The sequence below is a fragment of the Muntiacus reevesi genome, chromosome 18 (assembly GCF_963930625.1).
Source record: "Muntiacus reevesi chromosome 18, mMunRee1.1, whole genome shotgun sequence".
Taxonomy (NCBI): Eukaryota; Metazoa; Chordata; class Mammalia; order Artiodactyla; family Cervidae; genus Muntiacus; species Muntiacus reevesi.
The window spans coordinates 19,051,921-19,064,520 of record NC_089266.1 but is presented as its reverse complement, the minus strand read 5'-3'; the positions used below and the strand labels follow the sequence as shown (position 1 = coordinate 19,064,520).

Here is a 12,600-nt window from a genome sequence, read left to right as displayed (position 1 = left end):
GGTTCTATTGTTTCCATTTTACAAAGACTGAAAATGAAAACTCAGAGAGGGGCGGTGGCTTGGCCACTCGGCGTCTGGAGTTTGCAGCCCCCATCCTCTACATTTTCCGGTATAGCCCTTTGAGGCTACAATTAAGTGAATTAAAGGTATGTGACAACAACTGATACACAGTAAGCACGCAGTAAATGGCTGGCACGGAATCCAGGCTTTTCCTCAAGGGTCTGTTCTCTGCAGAGCTGTTCTGTGACCCACTTTCTATTGATTGAAGCAGAAACTAGAGGCCCGGCTTGGACCTCTGAAACTGCAGTTCTCTCTCTGTTATCTTTCCTCTTGTCCTGAGAGCAAACACAGGGTATTAGGGAGCCAAAACCCAGAGATTTGATGATCTGAGAGCAGGCCTACATTCAGTTCTAGCCAGCAAGCTTCTCATAGTCTTTGTCACCTCATTCATTTAGTAATTCATTTGATAAACATTTATTGTGCCAGACATAGTGCTGGGTGCCAGACAGGAAGCTGTGACCAAGACAGACACTTGATGGGAGCTGGGCTGCTTAGGCTGGAGCCACTGGGGCACATAGAACTTGAAGTCCCCCAGGTCTTTTTTTTTTTTTTCTTCTGTGACAATCTGGATCTAGAGTCGATGCGTTCCTTAGAGGAGATACTGATTTTGTTTCCTACCTGTTTCTGATAAACACTAGAGACTGATCAAACCTCAGGCTTGCTTTCAAAATTCATCTAATCTAACACCCCCACTTTCCAGATGTGGCTGTGGAACTTCAGAGAAGGAAATGATATGTGAAACTGTTGTCAGGGTCAGAAGTGGGACTAGAACACCAAACCTCTAGCACCTGTTTGGGGCTCATTTCAGGAGATCGTCCCGGGCAAATGAAAATAAACTTCCTCTTCTCTTTTTAAAAACATTTATTTCTTTATTTGGCTATCCCGGATCTTAGTTGCAAGCATGTGGGGTTTTTAGTTGCAGATCTAGTTCCCTGACCAGGGATCCAACCAAGGTGCCCTGCATTGGGAGCATGGAGTCTTAGCCACTGGACCACTGGTTAAATCCTCACTTCCCTCTCTTTTCAGCTGAAATGTTTAAGACTCATGCCTACTGCCTCTCTTCTCCAGGAAGCCTTCCAGAGAGCCCTAGCCAGTTCCTTAAAGACACTACAACATTCTTGCCTCTATCTCTGTTGTTGGTATCTTTTTCTGCTACATGGTCATCGATTGTATGGAGAGTTCTCCAGGGCCTGGAGAAGATCTCATTTTATTTGCCTCTTTAAAATCTTTCCCCAGCCTACTTCACGCTTATAAGTGTCCCAGGAAATACTTGTTCAGTGAGTAGGTAGTATTAATACAATAAAGACCAAACTAATCGAGCTTAGCAGAAACCCTGCCCAAGAAAGGAGAGACAAGCCCAAGCAAATCCCAGCTTTAAGCTGGATGGGACCAGTTTAGGGAGGAGCTTATGCCTCTGAGTCAAGATAAGTGGGGGAGGAGTATGGAGGGTTCTTCCAGGAAGGCCGCTCTGATGTAGTTTCCATGACAATGAAGAAGATTCTGGCAGATCCTGGACAGAGTTCTCCAGTCTGGGGATCTCTTAAGGATGCCCAGTCTTTCTGAGTTTTTCCATTTCTCTGGAGGGCCCCTGACTCCTTGGACAGTAAGTGCTTCCTCTACGTTCCTCATCCAGGGTTATGGCTGAAGGGCCCTCCCCCTCTGGCTCTGGCTCAGAGTACTGGCTGAATGGGAGAAGATACTGCTGCTGTTGCCACTGGCCTCTGATTCAACATCCAGGCTCAGAGCAGTGACACCTCCAGGGGAAACATATGAGCCTCTTCCAGGGCTTGAGATAACTGGGGAGAGGAAGGAAGGGGCTGCAAGTTTCTGTTGGAAATCTTATCACAATAACCAACATTTAAGGACTTCCCTGCCAGTCCAGTGGTTAAGACCCTGCTTTCAAGGTAGGGCACATGGGTTCGATCTCTGGCCAGGGCAATAAGATCCCACGTGCCATGAGGTTCAGCCAAATAATAATAATAATATTTTTATTAACATTTCCACAATGCACTGTGGAAAATTCTTAAAGAGATAGGAATACCAGACCACCTTACCTGCCTCCCGAGAAACCTGTTTGCAGGTCAAGAAGCAACAGTTAGAACAGGACATGGAACAATGGACTGGTTCAAGATTGGGAAAGGAAACATCAAGGCTGTTTATTGTCACCCTGCTTATTTAACTTACTTGCAGAGTACATCATGTGAAATGCTGGCCTGGATGAACCATAGTCAGGAATCAAGACTGCTGGAAGAAATATCAATAACCTCAGATATGCAGGTGATACCACCTTGATGGCAGAAAGCAAAGAGGAACTAAAGAGCTACTTAAGGTGAAAGAGGAGAGTGAAAAAGCTGGCTTAAAACTCAGCATTCAAAAAACGAAGATCATAGCATCTGGTCCCGTCACTTCATGGCAAATAGATAGGGAAACAATGGAAACAGTGACGGACTTTATTTTCTTGGGCTCCAAAATCACTGCAGATGGTGACTGCAGCCATGAAATTAAAAGATGCTTGCTCCTTGGAAGAAAACCTATGACAAACCTAGACAGTGTATTAAAAAGTAGAGACATCACTTTGCTGACAAATGTCCATATAGTCAAAGCTATATGTATTTGGTTTTTCCAGTAGTTATGTATGGATGTGAGAGTTGGACCATAAAGAAGACTGAACACTGAAAAATTGATGCTTTTGAACTGTGGTGTTGGAGGAGACTCTTTTGAGAGTCCCTTGGACAGCGAGGAGACTCACCAGTCAATCCTAAAGAAAATCAATCCTGAATATTCATTGGAAAAACTGATGCTGAGGCTTAAGCTCCAATACTTTGGCTAATTGTGAAGAGCCGTCTCATTAGAAAAGACCCTGATACTGGGGAAGATTGAAGGCAGGAGGAGAAGGGGACGACAGAGGCCAAGATGGTAGGATGACATCACTGACTCAATGTACATGAGTCTGAGCAAACCCTGGAAGATGGTGAAGAACAGGGAAGCCTGGCTTGTTGCAGTCTATGGGGCCACAAAGATTCAGACATGACAGCGACTGAACAACATCAATAACATTTACTGAGCACATCCACATGCCGTGACCTGCTGCAAAGACTTGACCTGTATTTACTCCTGCAACCTTCACAGCAGTCCTGTGAAGAGGCACCTTCATTTTACAAATGGGGAAACAAAGGCCTTAGAAGCACATCTGCTCTCAAGGATCTGCTCAACAGACTGAGGACATTCCAAACAGACTCATGGGCCCGAAGACTACACTTTGAGTGAACGCGCAATGGAAGAGATGGAGGACATACCTGAGCCACAGAGTATACATGGACATACCCAAATGAAGGAATCACAGTCCCCTCCTGGACACACAGCTTTGTGGAGGACACACACAACATCCGGGAGATAGTGAAGGACAGGGAAGTCTGGTGTGCTGCAGTTCTGGGGTTGCAAAGAGTCAGGCACAACTGAGTGACTGAACAGCAACAACACAACATACCTCCTTACACCCCCCATTATACCTTTGGTGGGGGCTGTGTAGGTAAATGCTTCCTTCTCTAGAATAATGGGGCTGGACTCTGACTTGATTCCCAGGAATCTCAGTTATAAAATGTAAATGAGGATTTTAGATACGCAGGCGTTCAACAAAGGCAACCTGGTACTGTCCTGAGAGCTGAAAGTTTGGAGCACTGGGATGAGGAGTGAGAGACACTTGGATTAGACCAGGAGGCCCAGGAGCCATCAGAGAAGCAGGGTCTCCCAGACGGCCTTTCAGAGAATAGGGTGCAGAGTGATCTACCCAGCCCAACTGATTAGGGGATAGAAATGTCTCCAGAGCCCTGGCTTCCTTGCTGTGTGAAAGAGTTGAGAGTTTTAGAGGCTTAAAGCGGGGACCTGAGAGGGTAACCCAGCTTAACAGTAAGGCCAGATGGATGAGATAAACAGGGTCAAGTGGTAACCTATTGTCCCTTTACGTATGTGTATGTGTTAGTCGCTCAGTGATGTCCGGCTCTTTGTGACCCCATGAACTGTAGCTGGCCAGACTCCTCTGTCCATGGAATTTTCTAGGCAGGAATACTAGAGGGGATAGCCACTCCCTTCTCCAGGGGATCTTCCCAATCCAGAGATTGAGCCTGGGTCTCCTGCATTGCAGGCGGATTCTTTATCATCTGTGCCACCAGGGAAGCCCTTTAGTGTCTTCCAAACTGGAGATATAACCAAGGGAATGAAGCAGAGAATAGGGTCTGGCCCTGGAGTTGGGGGAACATGGGGTCTTTCCCATGGGCTGGTGGCTTTCCAGGTGGCCCTAGTGGTAAAGAATCTGCCTCCATTGCAAGAGACATGAGATGTGAATTAGATCCCTGGGTCAGGAAGTTCCCCTGGAGAAGGGAATGGCTATCCACTCCAGTTCTTGCCTGGAGAATCCCACGGACAGAGGAGCTTGGCGGGCTACAGTCTATGGGGTCGCAAAGAGTTGACTACAACTGAAGTGACTTAGCATGAGCACCATGGGGTGATGGGTCAGAAAAAAGAAAGTGCCGCTTTTGGACTTCACTTTGGACTCTTGGACTGTCTTTGTCTCACAGTCTGACTTTCTCATATTGCTTCCTATATACTGCAGGGGTTCTGACCCCAGGGTCCATGGATACACTACACCCTGAAACCAACCATCCGCATCCGTGTATTTTGCTGATGAGAGGTCCAGAGGTTTTATCAGAGCCATCACAGATGAGTGTATGATCCCACACCTCCCCCAGGTTAAGAACCACTGCCCTAATGTCTTTTATCCTAGATATCTTCACAAACATCTTGTCAGTATATGTCATCTTAAAAGTGGTTGAAAAGGCAGCACTTCTGGAAACTCTGCTTGGGAGGGAGTGAGGCAATTGCTTCCCTTATTCCTTTCTACCTTCCACTTAGCTGGGACACTTGAGACAACATTCCCCACCCCCCACCCCCAACCCCGCGGAAAAGGGAGAGGCTCTCCCTCCAGACGGTTGGCTGGGAGCATGTGGTCTGGCTAGGGGAAAGGTAGGGGTAAAGTGGATCCCTTGAGCAACCCCAGAGGGCACCCTGGTAGAGGAGAGCTGTCCCAGGAGAAAAGTCCTAAAGATGAAGCTGTGGGTAAAACCCAGACCTCTTTTTCTCTTGGGTGTTGTAGGGATGGAATGTACTTGGGAACCTTGGGAGAAAAAGGCGGAGGTGGTAACCACAGCCTGACTCCCGTGAGATCTTATGCAGCAGCTGGAGCCCACAGTCAGGAATCTGAGGTGGGAGGTTCTTCTCCCCCATCTGCCCCCCGCCCCAACCCACCCAGAGTGATTCTCAGGAGTAGAAGGATGGACACAGTGACCTCCATGGGGCCAAGCCAGTCCCTGGGAAGGGTTGATTTTTAGGACAGCCCCCCCGGGGAGTCACCTTTTGGAGAGCTATATAAGAACTGGTCAAACACCCTATGAGGAACATTTCAATATTTGTAAACAAGGCAAAATAAATCTGTCCTCCTTTCATCTGTAATATTGTCTGGGGAGGAAATTTGAGCCTAGTGGTGGGAAGAGTCTAGGAGGTCAAAGGGTGTCCCTGAGGAAAGTCAGTTTTTTCAGAAGGTGCTGTTGACTTTAGCTTTTCCTCTTTGCTGCTACAGTCACTCAGGATTCTCCTACGTAAAAGCCAAGTCTTCCTTGTCTTGCTCTGTCTCTTCCCCTAATAAAATTAGTTTATTTATTTATTTATTGGCTTCACTGTGCAGCATGCGAGACCTTAGTTCCCAGGGATCAAACTCAGGCCCCCTGCAGTGGAAGCACAGAGTCTTAACCACTGGACTGCTAGGGAAGTCCCTCCCCTATTAGATTAGATTTCAGCCCTTGGTCTTTAGACAAGGCTGCCCTGCTCAGGAAGGAGCCATCTCTGAAAACTGCAGGATCTAACAGTATCTTTTTTTTTCCTTCCGCTTTTGAAATTTTTCCCTTTCTGTCAAAGATAGACAAACGGACAAATGTCAGCAGCCTGAAGGATGAGAGAGGAGTAGGTGCCAGTTGGGCAGAATCCATGATGATTCTTTTCCCTTTTTAATTAAGTGAGGATTTGAATTATGAGGGGCCATAGCTCCCGCTGGGCGGGGCGCTGCCAAGGGGAGGCAATTTCTCTCTTTACAGATTAAATGCCATTTATTCCACTTAGTCTCTCCTCAGTTCTCTGAGTGTCTATATTTGCTCTTGTCATCTCGAATAATGGACCACCGAGTGGATGCCCCAGCTCGCTAAGGCAGTGGCAGGGAACTCACAGCAGGCTGAAGCCTGGATGCTTGACTTCCCCTGGACTCTTTTTGGAGGAAAGAGAGGTGGTGGTAGTAGTGGGGGAATTCATGATTTTATTTCTGAGTGTTTTTCCCACCAAATTAGAAACTCTTTTGTTACTCCACGCCCCTGACTCCCCCTGAGGCATCGTAAGGGCTTCTCTGCAACTCGGGGGACTGCTGCTATAGATTTATTTCTCCTGTTGATTCTCAGCTGTCCTGGCTGGTGACCCCAGCCCAGATTTATCTGGTAATTTACAGCCATGGTTGGTTGATTTACAATCTGGGGCCATGGAACCCAGAGCCTAGGAAATGATGCTTCGTTCTGGCAAAGGCACTGCTTTCTTTTCACTCCGTGGGGACCAAACACCTGGGTGGAGAGAGGATGGCAGAAAAGAAGGATGTTAGGGGAATGCACGCTGAGAGGACACAATACCTCTCCCAGGTATTCTGGATGGGGCCCAGGTGTTCTGGATCCCAGTTTGAGTTTCCAAAATACGGTGTTTTCACGTGTGCTTGTGTGCTTTACATGTTATTGTTTTCCTAAGCCTTTTTAGGTTTAGGTTATCTAATTCCTTTTTCCCAGCATTCTTCGAAGTAAGTCTTTTTAATTCCATTTTATAGTTGAGTACTCTAAAGTTCAGACATCAATCCGCCTTCTGTCACCTGAGGGTGGAGGGGGGGGTGGGGGGAATGGGAGAATGGACCGGACTCCTACCTCCTGATACCCTGTTCACACTCCACTCAGCTCTAGGAGCATCCTCATTTGAGAGCCAGGTAGAGACAAAAGCATATTGTTTTTACCAGCCTGATCCCCAGTCCTCTGATATCCTGACCCAGCTGACCCTTCCCTCCCTGTCGTTTCTTTCTTATGTTCTTTTTTTCCCCCTACAAGTCCCATTTTCTTGTTACTACCTGTTAGGGTCTTTTAAATTGTGTATCTTCTTAGGGGGTGGTTCAGTATTTTCTTAAATTGCACATCAGACATGAATGTCTCCCACAAAGGGAAAACTCATGGTGGGGGGAAGCATTTTGCTCCCTAGAAATTGAGAATGTAAAGTATATTTAATTAAAATGATAAATCTGATTTTCAGTTTTGTTTTTACTACTGCTAAAACTAATCTATTTTATGCACGTTTGCAGAAGGCTGCAGCTATCAAATCAGAGAATATTAGAGCTGGGAGGCACCTGGAGATCTTTCTGGGCCAAACCTTTCATTTTATAGACAAAGAAACTGAGTCTTGATTGGGGAAGGGACCCCTGAAGTTCCAGTGATAATGTGAAGGGCTGGTTCTTCACGGTCCCACCTTCTTTCCCTACTTAACTCACTGGTTATCTCAAGGGCAGGACTCTTCTAGCTGTACTTCTCTCTCTTTAAAATTTTCTCTCTGCACCCCCCACCCCCACCCCTTGCAAACTCCTGCTGGGTGGGGCTTGGCCTCTGGAACTCTTCCCATGCCTTCCCAGATGGTACAGATCACTTTTCTACCCAGTTCTGATCTCTCTGACTTTCCTGGTTTCCCAGGCTGGATCCTTATTCTCAGAATCATTTGGTGTGATTTTAAATTGTGTTTGGTTCTCTGTAATTTTCTCTCTGCTTCTTGAAGGTAGTAACCAGACCTTTTTTTTTTTTTTCTTCTCCCAATTGTGTCTGCAGAGTTGAAAGCAGAAGCTATTGAATTGACCTTTTATGTTGATTTTGCTTAAAACAAGGTTGGTAAATGTTCCAAACCATTATTGATCTGAATAGGTAAGACATGCACTTGGTACAAAATTAAAAAGTCATATACGGCTCTGGCAAAATTTTATCATCTCTCCCCTGGCAACTCATTTTGTGTTATTAGAGGCAACTGAGATGTTCAATTTCTTGGGCATTCTTGGTGAGACAAACAATACACATATACACAGCAGTTGCAGACCTCGTACACATACTAAATCTCCTTTCCTTTGTTCACACAATTTGGACATGACTAATATCAAGAGCCAAAGAAACTTCATCCTGACACAGCCTGGACTAACCAGAGAACAGGTAGTTCAGTAGCTGGACTAGAACTCCTAGAGGTTGTTATATGTACTGTTTAAGATGATTGTGTCCCTCTCGCCCACCTCCCATACAGTTAACAAACCGTAGAACAAGTTGAGTGGGCTTCACTGATGGTTCAGATGGTAAAGAATCCACCTGAAATGTAGGAGACCCGAGTTCGATCCCTGGGTCAGGGAGATCCTCTAGAGAAGGGAATGGCTACTCCAGTATTCTTGCCTGGAGAATTCCATGGACAGAGGAGCCTGGTGGGCTACAGTCTGTGGACTTGCAAAGAATCAGACACGACTGAGCAACTAACACTTTCACTTTTGGCTCAGGACTAAAGAAATTCATTTCCAACCCCTCCAGGTTCCTCCATCCATGGGATTCTCCAGGCAAGAATACTGGAGTGGCTTACCATTTCTTTCTCCAGGGGATCTTCCCGACCCAGGGATCAAACTCAGGTCTCCCGCATTGCAGGCAGATGCTTTAACCTCTGAGCCACCAGGGAAGCCCAAAGTTAATGGGTAGACAATGCCAAGCTAACAGGGACAAGCCCCATTTCAATCTCTATGTGAATGTATGCACAAGGTCTCTCTGACTGCCTCCTTTCCCTGCCTCCTTCCCCAGCCTCCTCCACTTAGGCCTCTCTAGCTCCTGGTGTCTGGGCTGATGTTTGGATAGGGGCATCAGATTTTCTGGGCAGAGCTAGGCTAGCTATGCGGTCAGAGGCCCCCCATGAAAGGGAAGAGGCTGAGTCCCAGTAACCTGAAAACTCCTCTCAGGGCTATTAGGCAGGGATGCTGCCAGGGTGAAAAGGAGAAAGCAGGTGAGGTGAGGGTGGGCTGCAGTTCTTTTCAGTCCTCCTGACTATTCCTTCTCCTTCCCTCTATCTCTTCCAGGCTGCTGTCCTGGGGAAGTCTCCATAGCTGGTTGGCCATGGATTTGGATTTGCCTGCTCACAGGCAAAGTGACCTTTCTCATTTACTGGGTATTGGTGGCCAGGCTCATTTCAGGTCTAAGAGAAGAGGATTTGAGGTCCCCAGGGTCTAGTCTTTGGTCCCTCGGTCGGGCAGATCCCCTGGAAGAGGGTATAGCAACCCACTGCGATATTCTTGTCTGGAGAATCCCTTGGACAGAGGAGCCTGGTGGGTTACAGTGTTACAGAGTCGGATGTGATTGAGCATGGCATGGCATGGATCTAGTCTGCAGTGGCTGTTGAGATGCTATGCTTCTGGGGACAAGGTGTTCTGCCTTATTTGACAGAAAAATGGGGATCTAATTAAGAGGCAGGAGGGAGGATTATGGGTCCATGTGTGTGTGTACATAAGTCATTGCTTAATTTCTTCCAAGAAATCAGAAAGCTGCAGTAATTTCTTCAGAATGAGGAGTCCTCCATCCCACCCCTACCCCATGACTCCCCATTGTCTGCAGGATACAATCCCAGCTCCCAAACATGGTCTCCAAAGTGTTCACACTCCCCAGCCCTATGCTTTTTTTTTTTTAAGAAGATGCTGTTTTAAAAATTTTTGTTTATTTACTTAGGCTGTTCTGGGTCTTCGTTGCTGCATGGGCTTTTCTCTAGTTGGGACAAGCAGGGGCTATTCTTCATTGCAATGCATGGGCTTCTCATTGTGGTGCCTTCTTTTATTTTGGAGCATGGGCTCTAGGGCACACGGGCTCAGTAGTTGAAGTTCCCAGGCTCTAGAGCACAAGCCCAGCAACGGTGATGCACCTGCTTAGTGCTCTGCAGCATGTGGGATCTTCCCGGATCAGGGATTGAACCTGTGTCTCCTGCACTGGCAGGCAGATTCTTTACCACTGAGCCACCAGGGAAGCCTCCAGTCCCTTGCTTAATACCAAGCTCATCACCATTCTGAGACACATGTTTCCTTTTGGGTTTCTGCCCCTTTTCAAATGCTACTTCTTCAGCCTGAAAGAAGCACAGATTCATCTATACTTCCACAGATGTTCATCTACAGATGAAATTTGTTCATCTACAGGTGAAACCTCACAAGGCCCGGATGAAGTGCTTCCTCCTCACTTTCCCAACAAATTGCCAACATCTGCTGGATCATAGAAAAAGCAAGGGAATTAAAAAATAAACATCTACTTCTCCTTCATTGACCATGCTAAACCCTTTGACTGTGTAGATGACAACAAACTGTGGAAAATTCTTAAAGAAATGGGAATACTAGACTACCTTCCCTGTCTCCTGAGAAACCTGTGTGCAGGACAAGAAGCAACAGTTAGACCAGGGCATGGAACAACGAACTGGTTCAAAATTGGGAAAGGAATATGTCAAGACTGCATTTGTTGCCCTGCTTATTTAACTTATATGCAGAGTACATCATGTGAAATGCTGGATTGGATGACTCACAAGCTGGAATTAAGATTGCCAGGCAGGGAGAAATATCAACAACCTCAGATATGCAAATGATCCTACTCTAATGGCAGAAAGTGAAAAGGAACTGAAGAGCCTCTTGATGAAGGTGAAAGAGGACAGAGAAAAAGCTGGCTTAAAACTCAACATTCAAAAAACTAGGATCATGGCATCGTGTCCCATTAGTTCAGTTCAATTCAGTCGCTCAGTCGTGTCCGACTCTTTGAGACCCCATGGACTGCAGCATGCCAGGCCTCCCTTTCCATCACCAGCTCCCGGAGTTTACTCAAACTCATGTCCATTGAGTTGGTGATGCCATCCAACCACCTCATCCTCTGTCGTCCCCTTCTCCCGCCTTCAACCTTTCCCAGCATCAGGATCTTTTCAAATGAGTCAGTTCTTCACATCAGGTGGCCAAAGTATTGGAACTTCAGCTTCAACATCAGTCCCTCCAATGAATATTCAGAACTGATTTCCTTCAGGGTGGACTGGTTGAATCTCCTTGCTGTCCAAGGAACTCTCAAGAGTCTTCTGCAACACCACAGTTCAAAAGCATCAGTTCTTTGGCGCTCAGCTTTTTTTTATAGTCCAACTCTCACATCCATACATGACTACTGGAAAAACCATAGCCTTGACTAGATGGACCATTGTTGGCAAAGTAATGTCTCTACTTTTTAATATATTGCCTAGGTGGGTCATAACTTTCCTTCCAAGGAGTCAGAGTCTTTTAATTTCATGGCTGCAATCACCGTCTGCAGTGATTTTGGAGCTCCCCAAAATAAAGTCTGCCACTATTTACACTGTTTCCCCATTGATTTGCCATGAAGTGATGGGACCAGATGCCATGATCTTAGTTTTCTGAATGTTGAGCTTTAAGCCAACTTTTTCACTCTCCTCTTTCACTTTCATTAAGAGGCTCTGTAGTTCTTCACTTTCTGCCATAAGGGTGGTGTCATCTGCAAATCTGAGGTTATTGATATTTCTCCCGGCAATCTTGATTTCCAGCTAGTGCTTCATCTAGCCCAGTGTTTCTCATGATGTACTCTTCATATAAGTTAAATAAGCAGGGTGACAATATGCAGCCTTAATGTACTCCTTTTCCTATTTGGAACCAGTCTGTTCCATGTCCAGTTCTAACTGTTGCTTTCTGACCTGCATACAGATTTCTCAAGAGGCAGGTCAGGTGGTCTGGTATTCCCATCTCTTTCAGAATTTTCCCCAGTTTATTGTGATCCACACAGTCCAAGGCTTTGGCATAGTCAATAAAGCAGAAATAGATGTTTTTCTGGAACTCTCTTGCTTTTTCGATGATCCAGTGGGATGTTGGCAATTTGATCTCTGGTTCCTCTGCCTTTTCTAAAACCAGCTTGAACATCTGGAACTTCATGGTTCACATATTGTTGAAGCCTGGCTTGGAGAAGTTTCAGCATTCCTTTACTAACATGTGAGATGAGTGCAATTGTGCGGTAGTTTGAGCATTCTTTGGCATTGCTGGTCCCATCCCTTCATGGCAAATAGATGGAAAAACAATGAAAACAGTGACAGACTATTTTCTTTGATCCAATATCACTGCGGATAATGACTGCAGCCATGAAGTTAAAAGACCCTTGCTCCTTGGAAGGAAAGCTATCATAAACCTAAACAGCATATTAAAAAGCAGAGATCACTTTGCTGACAAAGTCTATATAGTCAAAGCTATGGTTCTTTCAGTAATCATGTACACATGTGAGAGTTGGACCATAGAGAAGCCTGAGCACCGAAGAATTAATGCTTTTCAATTGTGGTGCTGGAGAAGACTCTTGAGAGTCCCTTGGACTGCAAGGAGATCAAACGAGTCAATACTAAAGGAAG

At 46.0% G+C, this 12,600-nt stretch overlaps 1 long non-coding RNA gene across 2 annotated transcripts in view; it reads left to right on the top strand.

Annotated features, from left to right (window-relative positions):
* The window catches only part of LOC136149343 (uncharacterized), a 32,705-nt gene that overhangs the window by 2,456 nt on the left and 17,649 nt on the right, over positions 1-12,600 (top strand). The window contains exon 1 of one of the 2 annotated variants that reach the window (XR_010659663.1): positions 25-146. The exons of the other annotated variant lie outside the window; for it this stretch is intronic. This is a non-coding gene — a long non-coding RNA (uncharacterized lncRNA). Of the gene's footprint in view, positions 1-24; positions 147-12,600 lie in introns of those variants that run through there. 2 annotated transcript variants of the gene reach the window in all.